The 20,900-nt window shown below is 35.4% G+C and overlaps 2 long non-coding RNA genes across 2 annotated transcripts; both read right to left on the reverse strand.

The window, feature by feature from the left end:
* Positions 1 to 9,737: 9,737 nt before the first annotated feature.
* On the reverse strand, positions 9,738 to 11,722 carry LOC127933967 (uncharacterized). The gene is made up of 3 exons (XR_008147647.1): positions 11,648 to 11,722; positions 10,321 to 10,395; positions 9,738 to 10,009 (listed from the first exon to the last, which is right to left on the reverse strand). It is a non-coding gene; the product is annotated as an uncharacterized LOC127933967 (long non-coding RNA).
* Positions 11,723 to 14,546: 2,824 nt separating this feature from the next.
* Positions 14,547 to 17,131, reverse strand: LOC127933958 (uncharacterized). The gene is made up of 4 exons (XR_008147636.1): positions 16,973 to 17,131; positions 16,455 to 16,561; positions 15,401 to 15,483; positions 14,547 to 14,982 (listed from the first exon to the last, which is right to left on the reverse strand). It is a non-coding gene; the product is annotated as an uncharacterized LOC127933958 (long non-coding RNA).
* Positions 17,132 to 20,900: the final 3,769 nt, after the last annotated feature.

Genomic DNA, 20,900 nt, shown 5'->3' on the forward strand with positions numbered 1-20,900 from the left:
CACCAGCAAGTCCACCTCTGAATGGCTGAAGAAAAACAAAATGTAAGAGTGGCCTGGTCAAAGTCCTGACCTGAATCCTATTGAGATGCTGTGGCGTGACTTTAAAAAGTTGTCCATGCTTGAAAACCCTCCAATGTGGCTGAATTACAATTCTGCTTAGATGAGTGGACCAAAATTCATCCACAGCGCTGTAACAGACTTTACATTTAATTGGAAGTTATCGCAAACACTTGATTGCAGTTGTTGCTGCTAAGGGTAGCCAAACCGATTATTAGGTGTAGGGGCAAACATTTTTCACACAGGGTAATGTAGTTTTGGTTTTTGTTTTCCCTTAATAATAAAAACCTTCATTTAAAAACTGCATGTTGTGTTCATTGGTTTTCTTTGACTTATATTTACATTTGTTCGATGATCCGAAACATTGAAGTGTGATAAACATGCAAAAAAATAAGGAACCAACACTTTTTCACACCGCTGTAGTTTCTTATTAGTGTGCGTAGTAGTAGTAGTAGTAGTAGTAGTGGTGGTGGTAGTAGTAGTAAGCACTTATTAATAGCTTATTTTACATGACCTTATTCTACATCCCTAATCCTACCCAATACCTTAATGTAACAACTATCTTATTTACTTTTAATAAGCAGAAAATTAGGAATTTGAGGGAAAAGTTGTAGTTAATAGTGTTCCCTATTATAAAGTGTTACCTTGTATTATATTAGTCCAGCATTTATAACAGGATATTACTAAAATATATATATATTATTTATTTTTTATTTATTTATTTTTTTTAATGACTCATTGTCTGCAGGTGTTCAGAAGATGCCCATTGAGAGCACCACTGAACTTCCTGAAGGTACCAGAGGTTTAAATTGCAATGGCACCATCAATGTTGCAAAGCACATGAGCTCTCGTAGAGTTAGAACTCACTAAAGTGTGTATTCTTCTGTACAGAGAGTGAGAGTGAGGCAGAAACTGAAAACCCACGGAGAGGGCAGAAGGTGTCCTGGTCAAACGCTGAAGTTACAGCTGTAATGAAACATTTTAAGGGCCACATAGCTAAAGGTAAACTGGCCACACTGACTGAATGCCAGCAGTGTAAATCTGCTGAGGATCCTGTTTTGGTGAGACGCAGTGCACAGAACATAAGGGATTTTGTAAGAAATCGAGGAATTAGCTTAAAAAGGAAAACCCAAAGCAAGTGATGTTACAGTACATTTTGTGTGTTCTTGATGCCATTCAATTAACATTAGCACTTTGGCTGTTGTTTTTATTTCCCATAGTGCAATACTGTTATGGCAGCAGTTCATACGAATATCTCCTTGTAGAAATCGAGGTTGACTGTTAGTTTGTCAAAAATTACAAAATTGTGTCAATTTCTCATTGATTTTTGGATGACCTGTCCCTTAAAGAGAATTTAACTTCCAGAATGAAAACTGTCATCATGTACTAACCCTCCACTTGATCCAGACCTGCATCAGTTTCTTTCTTCTGTTGAACACAAAACAAGATCTGTAAGTATCTGAACAGTTAATGGGCATCATTGACTTCCATAGTATTTTTTTTTTTTTTCTTCGTACTATAGAAGTTAACGGTGCCCATCAACTGTTCATAAACTAACAGATCTTCTTTTGTGTTCAACAGAAGAAAGAAACTGATGCAGGTCTGGATCAAGTGGAGGGTGAGTACATGATGACAGTTTTCATTCTGGAAGAAAACCATTCCTTTACAGATAAATCGGTTTCTCTACACATCTGCAGCATGTATTGTGTGCTCAGAGAGTTAATCTCATGCACACTGTGTGTTTAGTGAGGTACTTACAACATGAGGATTGCCTTTTGATTTGATTTATAGTTTTTTTTTTTTTTTTTTTTTTTAGTTGGTGAATTACACTTAATTATTTGATGTTTGTTTTGTGTGGCATTCCTTTTTTTTTTTTTAAGATTACCCGTTTAATTAAATGGCGAATTTGACAACATGTTTATTTTTATTTCACAAATTTAAGTCATTATTAAAGTACTTCTAAAACACATTGGTGTCTGTAATGTTGTGTATTGTGTTAAAGATCCTGTACTCTTTAACCACCTCAGTCTTCGTAATGCAGCATAGGGACATGTCTGTGTGTTGTGTATGGGGTCACGTACCTGTAAAACACATTGGTCCCTGTAATACAGAGAATGGACATGTTTTGTGTATTGTAAAACGAGTGTCCTCATAAATCAATCGGACCCTATAAGTCCCAATTATGTAATGGGCGGGAACATTATAGGAGGGGCGTGACAGTCCTTGTGTACCACCAAAATATCATATTGTCATATTATCAATTATATTGTGTGTAAAGAAAATCCAAAGTGATATTTGTGTTCTGCAGAGTAAAACAAATTTTTTGATAGTTTTATCATCTCTGTAGGACACCGGGAAAGGGGTGTCCCCTTAAACCACCATCCAACTGGTTTGGCCATCAGAGTACTGCTAAACCACAAAAACCAGTATGTGTGTGTGTGTGTGTGTGTATAAGGTGCATCTTGAAGAAATGTGAATATCATGAAAAAAGTTAATTTTTTTTAACTTTTTTTATTAAAAAGTGAAATTGTCATATATTCTAAAGATTCATAATTTAATATTATTATTATTATTTTGATGATTAGAGCTTAATTGAATGAATGTAATTATTGCATTTAAAAGTATAAAAAAAAGAGTTAAATAATATTTAATTATTTAAAATGATTTTTAAAGAAACTTTGTCCTGCGGTGTGACAGTACAGTTGTCACAATGGAGGACTTTTTTCTTTTTTTTTTATCACACCAAAGGACGTTTCAGCCTTTTCTGTCAAATAATGACCTTCCTAATCCAAGCTACCCTGTCATTAGTGGCAAGCAAGACACATTTGCAATTTTCTAGGATTATGTAGCTTAACATGCACTTTTTAATAAAAAATATATATAATTTAGGGGTGTCATATTAATGCACAACAAAGCATAAAAAATTTGTAGTGGTTCCGAAAAAGTTCAAAGAACATGGTGTCACACCAGAAGACATGGTACAAAAATGTAAAAAAATAGAATAACATTGCAGCTTCATCACAGGTCCGTGTAGGTCAAATAAATGTGTGTATGTATTTATATTACGTGTCCTGAAATATTATGGGCGTCCAGTTCTCAAAATAGTTTTAGAACCACTGACTGATAAAGTAAGGTGATCTGCCAGGATGTGTCTTCAGAAAATGGCACATCTGGTCACCTGGTATAGGCCATATCTGGCCCACATACAACAAGCCAGAACTCAACCTAAAACCGGTTTGTCACACACGGGCCGGATCTGGCCCACACACAGCAAGCCACGACTCAAATTAAAACCGGTTTGTCACACACGGGCCGGATCTGGCCCACACACAGCAAGCCACGACTCAAATTAAAGCCGGTGTGTCACACACGGGCCGGATCTGGCCCACACACAGCAAGCCACGACTTAAATTAAAGCCGGTTTGTCACACACGGGCCAGATCTGGCCCACACACAGCAAGCCACGACTCAAATTAAAGCTGGTTTGTCACACACGGGCCAAATCTGGCCCAAACACATCAAGCCGGTTTTAGTTTGAGTTGCGGCATGCTGTTTATGGGCCAGATCTGGCCCGTGTGCAACAAACCGGCTTTAATTTGAGTCATGGCTTGCTGTGTGTGGGCCAGATTTGGCCCGTGTGTGACAAACCAGCTTTAATTTGAACATCTCTTTTAAACAGAGATGGCCCATATAACCTCTGCCGCTGCCAGAACTGAGCCAGATGTGCCATAGTTGGCCCAGATGAGGCCCGGATATGTATGCTATCTGGGAAGTTAAGTTTTTACATTTTTGAAATGATTTTACCGAAATATTTTGTATTACAGTTAATATTTATATTTGTTAGAGTAGCCCTTGTGTTAAACACTGATACTAGAAGCAAATTTTACCTCAAAAACACTGGCATGAAGCACTGACAGGCTTCGTCAGCCATCGGTTCTAGCCCTGTTAAATTAATTTTGCTCTGGTTTTTAATTTAATTAAGATACAGTCTTCCTTTATTTCCTTGTTAATGTTAATGGAATTGTTAACTACAGTAAGATATATATGTGTAATAAGGAGACGAGCTTCGAGTCAGAAGCGTGAATTTTAACGTTCATTTCAATTAAGCGCGCGCTCGTTGTTCAAATAAACGGCGCCGATTCAAATAAAAGTGAACCGGGTGGAAGACGGAGGTGAATGATTATGTGAAAGTGTGTCGCAGTTTCACACATAGGCCTACTCATTTTGCGGTGAGTATTTTTCCCAGGCCTATGTTAACAGGTGTAGAAGTTCTTAACTTTTGCCCGCAAGATACTTTTCGTGCCGTTTTTAACTCCAACCCAGACCAAACGAGGATCTTGATTAGCTTGTTCAGGTGTGTTTCATCAGGGTTGGAGCTAAACTCAGCAGGAAAGTGGACACTGCTACAGTTCAAAACTTCTGGCCGGTCTGTAGCTATTAAAACTGTGCAAAGACACAGTTGCAGTGCAGTGTTCGTTTATGTTTACTGTGACGCATGCGCTGGATTAAAGTGATGATAGCACAATGTTACATTTTAGTATTCAAATGTTCTAAAGCCAAAAATGTTTAATGTTAGGTGTGTTTAATGCATAGTTGGTTTACGAAGTGTTATTTATGCTTGTTTTTTTGTTTTTTTTTATCCCCAGATAACCATGGTTGATAAATGGTCAGTAGATGACACATGCCACTGGCTTGAAACTATAAACCTCATTGATGCAAAAGAAAGTTTCAGAGGTAACGTTACAGATGAAAATTTATAAATGTTAATTTTATGATGTTGTGAAGTTACAACTCACAAAGTTTCTAACTCACCTGCAAGTGCAACATAACCACCAAGCAGATTTTAGTTTTACCTGTGACATTGAGGGATGTTTTAGAATATATAAAACTGTTGCAAGTTACAGAAACCATATCTATCGAAAGCACAGACAAGTTTTGCATCATCCCCTATTTGAAAAGGCTACTTTATTTGAAGACAACAATGAAAGTGAGGAGGAGGTTCCTGAAGATGATCTGCTAGAGAACAACCGAAATTCTTTGCTTGGAATTGATTTAGAAACTGTGTTATTGGGACTGAGACAGCATGTACTGTTTAGTATTTAAGATGCTGCATGAAATCAGTGTTAATTTCGTTGACTAAATATTTTCGTCATTATTTTCGTCACGAATATATTTTTGCGGAGGAAAACGAAACGAAAACTAAAATAGAAGGCACTGATGGAGACTAAAACTATGACTAAATTGATTGACATTATCGTCAACGAATAAAGGACGAGACGAAAATAGACTGTGACGAAAATCAAATCAGCAGACGGGAGAGATGCGAGGAATGAGCAAAAGAACCGGCAAAACAGAACAGACTGCATGAGAGAAGAGAACCAATCAGAGCCTGATTTATTGAGACGTGAAGCGAAGGTTTTCAGTTTTTAAATGAGCTCCCGGGAAGTCGGCATTCGAAGAGGTGATGTCTAAAAGAGCGACAAAATGTCCACAGCTCACTTCACGTTTGACGACGAACAAAACAAAACGAAGTGTAAAGCACGCGGAGCGCTCATTCGTGGCAAGAACACAACCAATTTGAAAAGACATTTACAGACGAGCCACCCGGACATTTTCTCAAATGTATTTCACAACGATGTTCTTTTGTTTATTGAGCTAAGCAAAATTGGAAGACTGCAGTGCGTAGATGTTGTAGCATTAAATATTACGAACTGAAAAGTACTGTAAAATAGCCCCTTCTTCAAATTAGATGAGAGCACAATACTAATACGTAATATCATGATAAATACATTTGATTAATACTAATGTTTAGTATATTTTATAATGTTCTACTTGTTGACAATATCACAAATATTTCTATATTAGTCATGTGAAACATGAATGTTCACATCCTATCATTATACATACAAATCTAGCAATATTGTAGTATTTAAAACATACAATATTGCTAGACAAATCAATACCTTATAAAATCTTGTTACTTTTTTTATCAACCTAGTTGCCAACTTATTAAATATTAACTTTAAATGTATGCACTTATTATACAGCTCAGCTGTAAGCTTTAAGGTCCTGGACCTAACTTATTTTTCTTTTATTGATGGTCAATTGGCAGCTAGTTATTGTTTACATTATCATGACAGTGTTTGTTGCTGCATAAAAGCTTTTGAATCGAAATAAAGACACAGTTGTGTTGAAATAAAGTTGAATTTGTGTTTTATATATTTTGGTTAAGTTTGTTTCCTATACCAGCTGTAAAAAATTGTCTAGTAAATCTGTTATTGATTTTAGTCTTATTTTAGTCGACTAAAATACCAAGCAATTTTAGTCGACTAAAATACCAAGCAATTTTAGTAGACTAAAATAAGACTAAAATTAAAACAAATCAGATGACTAAAACTTGACTAAAACGAAAAAGAATTATAGTCAAAAGACTAAGACTAAAACTAAATTAAAATTTAGTGTCAAAATTAACACTTCATGAAATGACAATGAGGTTTGGAACAGACTTGGCGAAGAACATGGAAACATCTCTGAATGAAATGGCCCCAAACATCATGATGATGCGCAGCAGTGGCCCGTCAACTGTCCTGAGCATCTTTTAAGGCTGGTCTCAGCCAGTCGGTTATATAAAATATCAAGATGAAAGTCATCATAGCTTGCTTAGTATAGACCCTGCTCCCAACCAAACTTTGAGAATAGATTAACGGCGATATTTTTTTTTATCGCCCGATAAGAGTCTCGCGTTAGCACAGCACGTTAACGCCGATAACGGCCCACCGCTAATATATTATATATTTATATATATATATATATATATATATATATATATATATATATATATATATATATATATATATATACACACACACAGACACACACACATATATACAATATATATACACACACATATATATACACACACACACATATATATATATATATATATATATATATATATATATATATATATATATATATTCACTTTATATTAGCCATCCTGATATCTTGAGATATCGGCAGTCAAAAAAATATCAGTCGACCACTAATTATCTGTTTTTCATTTTTCAGAATCTTTGCACATAATTTATATACACTGTAAAACATGATCTCATATAGCTTTAATAAACAAAAATGAAGCCGTACCTGCATTTCTTGTTTTCAGCATCTTTCCAGAATGTAGCCAACAATTGGAAGAAGGCCAGCTATACTTCTGACATAAACTCAGAACCTGAAATTGCTGGAAAAAGGATTCCCAAGTAGGTCCTCGCAAAAAGACAAAAGAAATGATTTAACAAATGAAAATGGCATTATTTGCCTTCATGTGTCATCTGTTTAATACTACGAGGCCGTTGAATGCTTGAATCTGATTGGCTGATTGGTTTTTGTTAGTCCTGTAATTTGTTATTACAGCTTACTATGCAAAGTGATGTGGAACTGTATTGTGGTCAAGAGATCTGCCTGGAACTACGTTCGCCATGCGTTTAACAGAAAATAATTACACACCTCAGTTCGTCAGCCAATCAGATTCAAGCATTCAACACCCCAGTAGTATAAACTGTTTTAAGGGAGGTATTAAAGGGAGCGTTCACCCAAAAATGTCTCACCCTCATGTCATTGCAAACCAACAAGACCTGCGTTCATCTTTGGAACAAAAATTAAGATATTATTATTATAAAATACCCCATAGACATCAATGCCACTACCATCTCAGGAAGGTATTAAAGTCATTGTTAAAACAGTGTTTTTTTTTTTTTTTGTCAAAATGCCGGCTCCTGCATCAGCACCTGTCATGAATGCATGTCAGAGACTGACACAGAAAAAAAATAACTGTTGAAAAAGTATTATCCTCAGTTCATAATTAGGGTTGAACCACTATAGTCCTTATTTTTTTTCTGGGCCTTGAGGTAGTAGTTGCAAAGCTGTCTATGCAGGATCAGAGTGCTCTCAGATTTCATCAAAAATATCTTAACTTGTGTTCTGAAGATGAACAAAGGTCTTACAGATTTGGAACAAAATGAGGGTGAGTAATTAAAGACATAATTCACATTTTTTGGGTGAACTAACCCTTTAAGGAGAAATAAAGCAGAAAAGTTATTGAGCACATTTCTATGAGTATTTGCTACATCACACAAAGAGGCAATGAATGTGTGCAGTTGTTCTTTTTATCTTTTTTTTCCTAGAAAGAAAACAAGTACAGATCATATATACTCAGCAGATGAAGAGGCAGCAGAACCACCCATTAAAAAATAAAAGCTGCAAACAAAACAAGTGTTCCACCTGCACCAAAACCTCCAGCCATTCCTAAACTAAAAAAAAAGGTAAATGGAAAATAATAATGATAATAATAATAATAATAATAGTAATAAAAAAATGAATGGGTCACCATGAAGATTTAACAACCACATAACAATGGAATTAGAAAGATGGCAGCATTGTTATTTTATTTTTTACATAAAGATTGGTAGCTATATTAGTAAAATCTGTTGACTTCAACAATCTTGTGACATTCAATATTTTGGTTTAAAGGGGCACTAAGTAGGAATTACTCCCATCTAGTGGTGAAATTGTATTTTGCATTCAAACTAATTTTGCTCTCCAGCGCCTCGCTTTTTCAAATGCGCGTTGCATCTACGGTAGGCGATATGTACCAAAAAGCGTTGACAGGATGTCTTCTAATAGCACTTCGTCGAGTTTTCCTTCAGGTGAACAGGTGTGTTATTTCAAACAAACTGCAACATGACAACTAACAAACGAATGTTACAGTATGAATTACTGACTGTGGAAAACATGAAATATTGTAATTAGTAGTTATGTCATATTTATTCGTTATATTTTCTGAATTATATGCATTGTTAGATATAAAAAAAATATTATAATATAGATTGTAACAGTGACTTACCTGTCGAGAAGAAAACTGGCCACTTCAGTGTCTCTTTTGAAATCTTTATCCAGCATTAGCTCTTTCCACCTAGAAAAAGCTTCCCCGACATTAACTCTTGTTTTCTGTAATCTACGGTCACGTTTCCTTTTACGTTCTATTTTTTACCGTTTTGGCGACTATGTTTTCTTCTCCTGTGGCGCGGCATATGTATGGTCCATAATAAGAATGCAATCCAGACTTTTAAACTTGCCGGTGCAGTTTCAAGCGCCTCTCACTGCTCTGCACCTGCGTTTCTGGCTCTGACCGAAAAGTAGTACTCTGGCTTAGTACTTTTTGTCCCTCTCTGCTATTATAGTTTTGCAAGATGGCGGAACTACATGGAAGCCTCCGTCGACCTACCCGTCCCATGTATATAAAGATAATAAATTCTTCATTTACAAGGATTAGTTTAAACATTGGCATAGGTATTTGTACACCATTGAGGGCATATTTATGAATAAAAATATTGATTTTAGATAATAAAATACCTAAAAAGTTACTAATTGTCCCTTTAAGAAAAAAAAACATTGAAAATATCAAATTTGATTCAGGAAAGTTTCTGAATTTTGGATGATCTGACACAAAATGACCCAGTATGTAGTAAGATTAAAGGTGTTTAACAGACCTTTAAAAAGTTACATTTCTATTATCAGGTCCTATTGTGCAACCTCAGGTTTCACAGAGCAGAGCAGTAAATGCTCTCAGCAACTGTAAGTCTAAACTTTATATTTTATCTTAATTTCATTTTTATGTCCAAATCTACATTGTTTAATAAAAGTTACAACTATCCAATTGTTGAAGCATACAGCTGCACTGCTTGGTCCTATTTTGTGTGAATAAATTCTAAGAATCACCAGTGTACCCATTTTTAAAGGTGATTTTTAATTTTAGCATATGGAATGCCATTAATGATTCCCCCATTTGTCAACAGCATGTGTCAATCAGCAACAAAGGGACACGGAAGACCAACAACAGACCTGGTGTGAGAGTCTCCCCAGCTTCCAAGGTAAATAATTAGTTGTATTAGGCTAGCTGGAAAGATAAATGTAGATCAACATTTGATGCAATTAACTGGAAAGTTAAATCATAGATCATGTCATTCTAAACCCAAAAACTTTTTAAAATATTCAATGAACTCAGGGATTTCTGTTCGTACATTTTCATAGTCCATACAGAGATTGTAGAAGTAACGGATACAATATGAGTGGCTTAATTCCAATCTTCTAAAGATTCATAATCGCTTCATACAATTAACACATTTTTGTTTTTTTTATATGTAAGCAACTGTCCCTTTAAGATTATGAACCGTCATTACTCCACTTAAACTGCTTGATTCAACTTACCTACTCCACTTTTCTCAGCTCCACTGATTATGTCTGAGCCAGACCATGACGGAGACAGCTGGTGTGTTGCTCACCCTAACACACAAGGTAAAAGCATAATCAGGGATAAAGGAAATCTGAAACATTTTACAACATTTAAATACATCTAAAAAATTGTACAAAATTGTGTTCAATCCATAGAGCACACGTTTGCTGTCCTGAGACCCTCAGGGGACCACCAAGGAAGAGGCCAGAGTAAGTTCATTACACAAATCCACTCAAGTAATTTTTTTAATTTTTAATTTATTTTAATTTTTAATTTTTTTTAATTTGACACCCTTCACAGATCCTTCTATTATTTAATAGAAGAGTGGCTCATTTTACCATTTTGGGCACTCTTTATACATACTGCAGACACAAAAGCTTTCCACAAAGTAAATGTAAATGTGAATTCTGTGGCATTAACGTGGCATGACAGATCCGAGTTCAAACTGCAATTGCAATGTATCAATGTACATTAAAATAACTGCAAAGTAGATACATAGATACATACATGGACAGATACATAGATCAAGTATCTAAACAATGCTGCGAGTGGGGCTTGAGGAAGTGACGTCAATTGCATCTGCACAGTGAGACATAGGGAACAGAAATACTGCAAAATAATAATAATAAATAATAACGCGACTAAATGAGATGAAAAAACGTATAACATTGTTTCGTTTTGGTGAACAAAAATGAAGACATTTTAGCATAGTTTTTATTTTGTAAACCACATTTAGTCTTGTTTTTATTCGTCAACAATACTGCATTATACAATTAATTATAGTCATTGTCACATGACCAGCATTTACGTTGCGTTTAGACTCATTTTCGACACATGATAAAGGTTCGTTGACGACAATATATAGTCATAATTTTCATTGACAAAAGCAACACTAATGCCAACCCACCAAACGAATATTCAAATAATCAAATATTCTGGTCCAGCCCTACTTGACAGTGAGTTATATTTCATTAAATAATAGTATAAGCAAAATTCACATACTGTTTCATTGCATTTATTTAAAATGTATTGTAGTATTTTGCAAATCACATGGGTAGAGTTCTTTTTACTGGGTGGATGACCGTCAGCCTCCACCGAAGACCGTTTTTGACCCAGGAAAAACCCTGGACTTCAAACATCATGACCACCAACCCCACGCCCCTCAAATTTTTTTATACGGATCTGAATGATTTCACATGGCTCATGATTTTACACCCCACAAAAATAAAACGTAATTCTGGCTACTGAGTGTGTTGCAGGCCTTAGTTTGTTAATTTGCAAAATGTAACAAGCAAATCTCACCCACTCCATCTTTCTCAGCTCCAGTGGGCATCTCTCAGGTAGACCATCATAGCGACAGCTGGAGTGCTCATCCACCTGACACACAAGGTAAAAGAAAATTAAATAGAATAAAGATTATTATTCTTTCCATTGACTTCCATTAATATGTATGCGAATGCATCAAGCCGGAAGCGCAAGTTGTTTGAAAAGTTTCGCATTTCGCTGCATTCCAAAGTTCTAATCTTGGTGACTCTTGACTTGCGAATTCACATCACGTGAAACTGTATCACCATTAGCAGTTTGATACATCACAGCAAAAAATTTAAAACTGCAGCGCTGAGAGAAAGTGGAGTAGATTGTGTGTTTTTACCTTTTAAATGTATTATTATGCATTGTGTGTTGATTTTAAGTGTTTTTTTTAAACAACACTGCAGAGTATGACATCATATCATAATTGTTGCTGCGTCCAAGGAAACTTTGCAAGCTCAAAGTCTAGTGTGACCGCAGCATTCACAACCCTTCACACAATCTAAAACAAAATAATATTTTGTGTTTAATCCGTGGAGCACACCTTTACTGTCTTGAGACCCTCAGGTGACTACCAAGGAAGAACACAGAGTAAGTTACATTTGATCGTTATAACGGTGTTGTAATCTGAAATGACACAAATGGACACATGATTAAATGATGATCTACTATGAATAGCTGGGTAAGAAGGGTTTAAGACAGCTGCAGCAGAGTTCAGCTCCAACCCTTATTAAAACTAACCTGCCTGTAGATTTCTAGTAACCCTTCAGACCTTGAATAGCTTGTTCAGGTGTGCAGGGCTGTGGCTCTTCAGGACCGCCGTTTGCCACCCCTGGTTTAGGAGCATACACTGTGAAAAGTCAGCTTTTTAATAACCTAGTAGGGCTGGGCAATATGGCTTGATTAAACAATGTTTAAATCCATAAAATTTTAATATTTTGCCACGTGCAGAAACATTTATTTTGGAATCGCAATGTCCAATACAATGGCATATTTAGACATAGGTTGATGTATCTGCTGTGTTGGCAAAGTTTTATAAATGATTTACGTTACAAATCTAGTGAGATAATGCACACGGTTTTTCCAGATTACGTTAAGCAAATAAAATTCAAAGCGTATACAGAGGAAGAGTTTAGCCCCATACAGTCTTCACTGGTAAATTTACCATTAATAGATCATGTGTGAACAGGACCTTTTCAGAAATCCCGGTAAATATGTTTTGGCAATCATATCATTCTTATGGAGATGACATGATTACTCTGAGCTGTTTACAAAGCTGCGCTGCTTTATAATGAGCTATGTAAATTTGCTCTAGATGGATATATTTGACCATTTCGCCCTCACAGCTTTTTGTCGCGCTTCTCCATTCATCAGGGCTGCGACTCCGTAATTGAATACTATTATGCGCATCTCGTGTTTATAAAAGCAAAACATTCTGACTGGCTACTAATGTTAGTTTGGTTGAGAGTGAAAGTTGCACTTCTCATACAATTGGTAGGCGAACGCATGGACTCAAAAGTGATATCAATCAACAAGATTCTTTATTATGATTTGTATTTTTTATGAAGGATTAAATGCTGCACGTCGGAAATCCGGCACAGTGTCAAAGAACTTTAAGGCCTGTTTTACTGTATAAAGCATATTTTTTAAATAGTAAAAATATATTTCACAATATTAGTGCTTTTACTTTATTTTGGCATACATAAATGCAAGCTTGGTTAACACAAGAGAATTCTTTAAAACATTAAAAATCTTACGGTTCAAAAAGCTTTGACTGTGTACGTTACCATTTACTGACTTATTTTCTTCTGGATGGCATTGATGCCATGATTTTACTTTAAAAATAGATTTTAATACATATTTTTCTTTGTTTTTATTATTTCCTGAAATTCAATTAGCTAGAATTTTAATGTGCATTTACTTGTCTGAGTAACAAGCAAATCTCACCCACTCCATCTTTCTCAGCTCCAGCAGGCATCTCTCAGGCAGACCATCATAGCGACAGCTGGAGTGCTCATCCACCTGACACACAAGGTAAAAGAACATTAAATAGAATAAGGAGATGAAAATGAGAAAAACTTCATTCACAGCATTTAAAACCAGATAATAACAATTTCAAATCATAGTAAATATCATGATTTAATGTTATATAAACATTTAGGGTATAATAGGACATGACAGCATTATTGTTCATTTTAATCATGTTCCAAAAATAATTTAAAATGAAGTAATGCCCCAAAAAAAAAAAAAAACTATTTGGTACATACCATCAGTTTAGAAATCATGGTAGCTATGATTTTAGTAAAGCAGGAGAAAAAAAAAATCAAAATTGCTTTCTTGCCACAGCCTCACGTATGAGCATCATCTTTCTGAGTATAAACAAGTAGAGGTGTGTTCAACTTGACAAAGCTCTGCACAGGACCAAGAGAGTTACAGCAGACTGCTTAGTAGGTTTTTGAATTGCTCTTGCGGATGTCAACATCAATCGTTGCCGCTTCTTGTCGAACACACCTAGTGCTGCAGGTTTATTGGCTCACTGATGTTGACAAGATTAAGCCTTTAGGTAACAAAGTTTGGTATCGAACGACAAGAGGTTTTATAGATATTGGATGGTATCATGGCAATTCGGTTGGTGCCTAAAAAGTATCGAACTCGATACCCAGCACTAGTTAGTTATTGGAGTATTGGAGATTTAATTACGTTGTTATATGGTATAAGAAATCTTTTCTATTTTTTTTTATTTAGGCTAGTTAAATTATATTTCGGGCTACCAAAATCTGAAGAGTACCTGTCTGAAGGGCTACCAGGGATTTTTTTTATTTTGTGAGCCCTGATTCCGTGTTTTTAGCTTGTCCTGAATCACTAGGGTGCACCTATAATAAGTGTTTATATTCGGACTATTTTAGATTGCTTCGGGGATACCGCGGCGGAGTAACCCAGTACCTTTGTGATTTTTCATAGACATAAACAGAGAGAAGTAGATCCGGCTACAATGTTCTTCCGCAAGACGCAAGCAGTTCTGTTTATTAACCGCTAGAGCGTCAAAAGTTCCCTACTGCAGCTTTAAGTTTTTACTCACCAACTCCCCTTTTGAGCTCCAGTAAGGCTCTTTAGCAAACCAGAAAACACGGAAATGCATATAAGGGTCAGGATAATTTTTTTTTTTTTTTTTTTTGAAAATGGTAAACATTTTACCCTAAATAATGTGACATTCTTCTGATAACCTCAAGGCAGATGCATGTAACACTACATCTAATATTTAAAACCTTACAGTAAATTTATACTTACAGGTACTTCTTGTGGGAGACAGGAAAATCCAGTCTTGAGTACTGTAACAAATCAATGTACATGTACGTTATTTATTAATTTAAATAAGTTGCAAAATGCATAATTTAATTCATCAAAGCTACATAAAAAATTACATTTATTCGTTTAGCTGACGCTTTTATCCAAAGCGACTTACAATTTCTATATATGTCAGAGGTCGCACGCCTCTGGAGCAACTAAGGGTTGAGTGTCTTGCTCAGGGACACATTGGTGCCTCACAGCGGATTCGAACCCGGGTCTCCCACACCACAGACATGTGTCTTATCCACTGCGCTAACACCACCCCTATTTTAAATTAAATTATCTTCTGTTTTGCAGCTGTAGAAAGGGCAATTCTGGAAACACTAGAGAAAATGGACATGAAGATCAACCATCTGACTTCACTGGTCCAGTCTCTAGTGGGGAACAGGCATCTTGTACCCCAAATGCGGATGGCTGAAGAGGAAGAGGGTGGTGTCTTTCCTCTAGCATCTACTGCAGACCTAGATAGGCTGGAACAAAGACTGGCAGACAGAGGGTTTATGCAGAGAATGGTAAGATCACTGAAACGGTCAAACCTACAACTACTAACAAAATGTTTGTGTGCAAACATGTGTGTGCATGTTTATACACACTACTAGTCAAAATCATGGAATGATTAAGTTGAAATGTTGCTGAAAGAAGTCTCTAATGCGTACTGCATTTACTTGCTAATGTATAAAATTATTATTGAAAAATAATGAGCTGTTATTTTTAAATATTTTTATATACTCATTAATCCAGCCTCCAGTGTCACATGAAAAAAATCATTAGAATATGCTTATCAGTTAATAGCAATTATTAATGGCAGTTATTAATAATGGTTCATCTTAGTGTTAATTATCATCAAAAACTGTTTTTGCTACTCATTATAATTTTATGAAAACCATAACTATTTTTAAAGAATCTTTAAAAAATAGAAATACAACTGATTTGCAGTGGTTAAAATCATATATTATTTTGGCGTATCATATTAGATGCATTTGAAAGTTTTATTATGATCCTACTCTGTGCGGTTATCACCAGTCTATTAAAACATATGTCACTAGTTAAAATTACTTATTTCTCTGGATTTAAACATTCTTCGAAACATTTGTGATAATGTAAGTACACAACACTGTTCGAACAGTGCACTATGGTTTACAGAAAAACACAGTACAACCATTTTCACCTTGGATAATAATAATAAATGTTTCTTGAGCAACAAATCAGCATATAGATTTGATCCATATCCTGCTGAGAAAATTCAGCTTTGCATTACAAAAATAAGTTAGATTTTAAAATAGTTAAATATAGTTCATATAAATAGTTTCATGAAATTAAATTATACTGCATTCTCAATTAAATAAATGCATCTTTGGTGAACATAAGAGGCTTCTTTCAAAAAAAAATCTTTTAACTAGATGTGTATAGAATACAGGTCCATTTAATGCTAAAATATTACTTCAAAATGTACCTGTTGAAGGTGAACAGATTATCCATCAGTGGCGGGCCGAGCATGAAGAAAACCGTATGGAGGATTTGCTCCAAGGTGTTCTCCACTGACGTCGCCCGGCAGTTGAACTGGTGCGGGAGGGGAGACAAGAGAGGGATCCGAAAATCACAAATCGGAGCACTCCTAATAGGTAAGTTCAATAATGTTACACAAATACAAACAATAGAATAAATGGCGGAGCTGTCAGAACAACTAAAAATAATGTATAACCCGTTACAAATTGGTTAAACATAATCTGACGTGGTATCAGCCATTATTAAAAATATTTAGAAAAAAATAACTTGTGAAACACTTAAAATAGACTTAAAACATCAGTTAAGCCCTTTAGAAATCCATTAGCCCAACCAATACGCACGCGAATCAACTTGGTATAACGTTACTCGCTGATTAACAAATAGTCATCATACACAACGTAATTTGGAAGTTATTATAAAACCGATCGCTGGCAGAACACGATTACTTTCAAAATCTACACGTACCTTAAGCAAATCTTCTCTTGCAACTAATCTAGACGTGTATTCTGCACAGCACGGCACATGGTTAGGCTCTAGGCTGAATAACGCGGGGAGAGCTTTGAGGCACGCACCCTAAATCACGTGCATAGTTCACGTGCTGTCTCCTTGTTTTTTTTTTTATGTTGGCGTCCAGCAGCTAAAATTATTTGTTCTTTATGCTATTTAGATAACTTTGTCCGATTTATTCAGACGAACCAGATAAAGAAAAAAATATCTAACGTTCATTTCAATGTAAGTAATTTTTACATTTTTGTAATTGTTTCTTCTTACATACAGCTTCAGCTATGAGGAACCCCGTCCTTCTGTCTCCAACCGAAGCAGACGCGGAAAAATTTATAAAAGATTTCCTACGCTTGGCCCCAGGGCGGATTTAACTTTTTTTTTTTTTTTTTGAATGCCTGTATATATTTTACAAATAGTGTATTGTTGTTTGTATAAACTTGTTTTGTATAAAAAAAAAACTTTTTTTTTTTTTTGCCTGTTATATATATTTAATAAAATCAACAAATGTATGTTCTTTAGTTGATCGTTTTGTTTGTTTGTTCATTATATTTGGTAATTGTGACATGTATGACGGAAGATTATTTAAAACCTAGCAAGAGTATTTTATTAAAATAATGGGAGGGGAAAGTTTTGATAAAACGATGTCTGTCCTACATCAATTAGACATCTGGCAGACGTTTGAACATCTGATTAACATTGTTTAAAGAGCTAATTCTAGACGTTTTAATTCATTTACGTCTGGAACACATCGGCTAGGCGTCATCTTAACAGCTGGAAGGGATGTCTCGGCGACGTATGCCAGATGAGCAAACGCCGTAAAATATACATCTGCCAGATGCAAAAGACGACATCTCACAGACGTCTCCGCAACGTACGTGTGCTATCTGGGTCTCTTGTTCTCTCGGCGTCTCGCGCGGCAGAGGAGCAGCGTTTTAATTTAGTTAAACACAGATTTTATGTTGCTTTTCTAATTTTACATGCAAGTATAGCCAAAATCATTCAGTCACTATTTCATATTTATGCCCTTGTTCTGTCTCCCTTTCCCCCCGTGATTTTGTCTATATCGCGAATATAAGATGACCCCCCATTTTCAGCCTATTTTTAGGACAAAAAAAACTTATATTCGGGTATATACGGTAATTATAAATTCAATTGTCATAATATTTGACAATATTACTGTTTGTTGTTGTATTTTTCAAAACTTGAAACTGTGTGTGTATGTGTGCGTGTGCCTATATCAAACAAGTAGCCCACAAGACTATTTTATCTCTTCAGGGAGCTCTCACTCACAAAAAGGTTGGAGACCCCTGTACTAAAATGTAGTGAAAGGCACAAAAGAACCTAAATTTCCATATATATATATATATATATATATATATATATATATATATATATATATATATATATAAACACTACTTTTTAAGAAAGAGTGCTGTGGAGCCGATGGACACATCATGAACACTGAAAAGTGAAAGTGACATGACATACATTTGTGCTCTTCATTTAACCCATACAAAGTGCACACACACAGAAGTGAACACACACCGTGAACACACACCCAGAGCAGTGGGCAGCCATTTATGCTGCAGTGCCTGGGGAGCAGTTGTGCCTTGCTCAAGGACACCTTATTTGTGGTGTTGAGGGTGGAGAGAGCCCTGGACATTCACTCCCCCACTCCTACAGTTCCTGCCGTGGTAGCGAGCACATGGTGGGAGCAGCTGATCTTCACAAGTTTTTGCAGAGCCTCAATGGTGTATTTAATGCGCTGGAGGTAGTGGATGTTCACTGCATACAGACCCATTAGGAGTCCAAATGCCTTGGGGACATGGGAGATGTCAGTGATGACAGGATGTCCAAATGAGACCAGTGTTGGTTATTCCTTGGGAAGCACATCACATTGCTGCTCCTCAGTTATATTCAGAATGCCCTCTTCAATTTCTTTCTCAACATCCTTAATGTCACCGGATGGCTGGAAAAAGAAAAAAAATATTACATTACTTAATATATTTATAACAAATGAAGTTTAAAATCCCATAGGAAGATAAGTGTGAAATACACCCCCAGAACCAACTATGCTAAAAATGGGGGGAAATTATTTTCTTCACTGGTATTCTACATGATTTCTGAATGACATAAAATGTGACAAACCAATACAACATATTCAGGTTTTTTTTCTTAATCCAATTCTAAGTGTCTAATCTGTCACACCATTTATACAATGATCAGAAAATATATTGGTGTAAATAATAGTATGTTGCACTGCATGTTAACTGCACTGCAGAGTAAAGCATGACTCTTAAAGGCTTGGTTAACCCATGTATGTTTTACTCACCCTCATGGCATCGTAAGTGTGTATGACTTTCTTCTTTCAGACAAATCCACTCGGATTATATAAAAAAATATTTATGGCAATAGGTGGGTGTTTTTTTCAATAGTCCAAAAGTAGTCAAATAATGTAAATCAATTCATAATAAAAAGTACCTCACATGGCTCTGAAAGGTGAATAATGTCCTCCTGTAGCGAATCCATGTGTTTTTGTAAAAAAAATATACACATTAAGAGTTCAGATGCAAAAACCTCTAAATCCATCAGACTTATTTTCTTTAAATTAGCATTTTTTATTAGGCTCCTGTGTTCACGTTCATTAGTTTCATTTTAAAGGTACTGATAAGGTTATTAGTCAGTGAATAAAATAACTTTTTTTTCAAAAATGTCACTTCAGTCAATTCAGTGATTTTTAACAAATTAGATTTTCTTTTGCATCAAAACCAGCTAAATCCACTTGTGCTTTTTTCGCAAAAACCTCAAAATCCACATATTTGGAACAAGACATAGTAAATATTTAAAAAATCACTAAAAATCACGAAAAATGTAACTAGAAACACTGAAAAAGATTAGAGCATAATCATTTCAAAACTAAACAGTGGACAAACTTCTTTACAGGGGGGTTGAATGTGATCTTCGATTATTTGCAAATTCCAGTATAACCACATTGGCAAAAAATGGCAGAACATTTATTTTAACAATTCAAAAAACAAATGTTGCACAAACATTAAATTAAAAACACATCTATCCAAGTAAGTGCATTAAGTCAGTAACATTACATTGACATCAATAAAAATTTTAACAAAAACGTCATTTCTGATATTTGGGATTTATAAGTTGAACTATGTAAACATTGCAAACATTGATGTAAACAAAGCATATTCGATTCAGTATAATCAAGTATTAAACATCAATATCTGTACATTTTTTATAAGAAGCTTATAAGACTTAAGCAGTGTAAAGTAATAATTTAATATAAAATTCAAGTATAAAAAAATTCAGTGCAAATAAACAGGTATTCTAAATGTAATTAAAAATGTAAAAGCCCTAAACAATTCCACTATAATGTTCCAATATAAACTGCATATCAGATGCAAGTAGAATAAATTCATTCATTAAATGTAAAGCGACATTAAGATAACAATAAAAATAGGACTTGACCTGTTTTTGAATTAGAAAATAGCTTACAATAGCTTACACAAGCAAATAAAACACAAACAGTACTGTGCAATAAGAGGACATCTCTCAGACACTTTTAGATGCTGTCATTCATTCATCCTCAAGGTCTTGTTCAATGTCCTTGCCAGCTTCAAGACATCAGTCCTCTTTGCTTCATTGACGCAGTTCACATCCGGAAGAAGAGCCGGCTTGAACTGAAACCACTTCTTTCCCCGCTTCAGCACAGAGTGCTGGCAAAATTCACCAGCAAAAGCAGGCTTTAGCCCCAGCTTATCTCCAGAGATTTGCAGCACTCTTGCTTCACTTATTTTGAATGATCTCTGAGTTGTTGTGAACATGCCTGCTGCCTCTTTGAAGTCATAGCACTGCCAGTCCTTTCCATATT

This window comes from Carassius gibelio, chromosome A18 (assembly GCF_023724105.1).
Source record: "Carassius gibelio isolate Cgi1373 ecotype wild population from Czech Republic chromosome A18, carGib1.2-hapl.c, whole genome shotgun sequence".
Taxonomy (NCBI): domain Eukaryota; kingdom Metazoa; phylum Chordata; class Actinopteri; order Cypriniformes; family Cyprinidae; genus Carassius; species Carassius gibelio.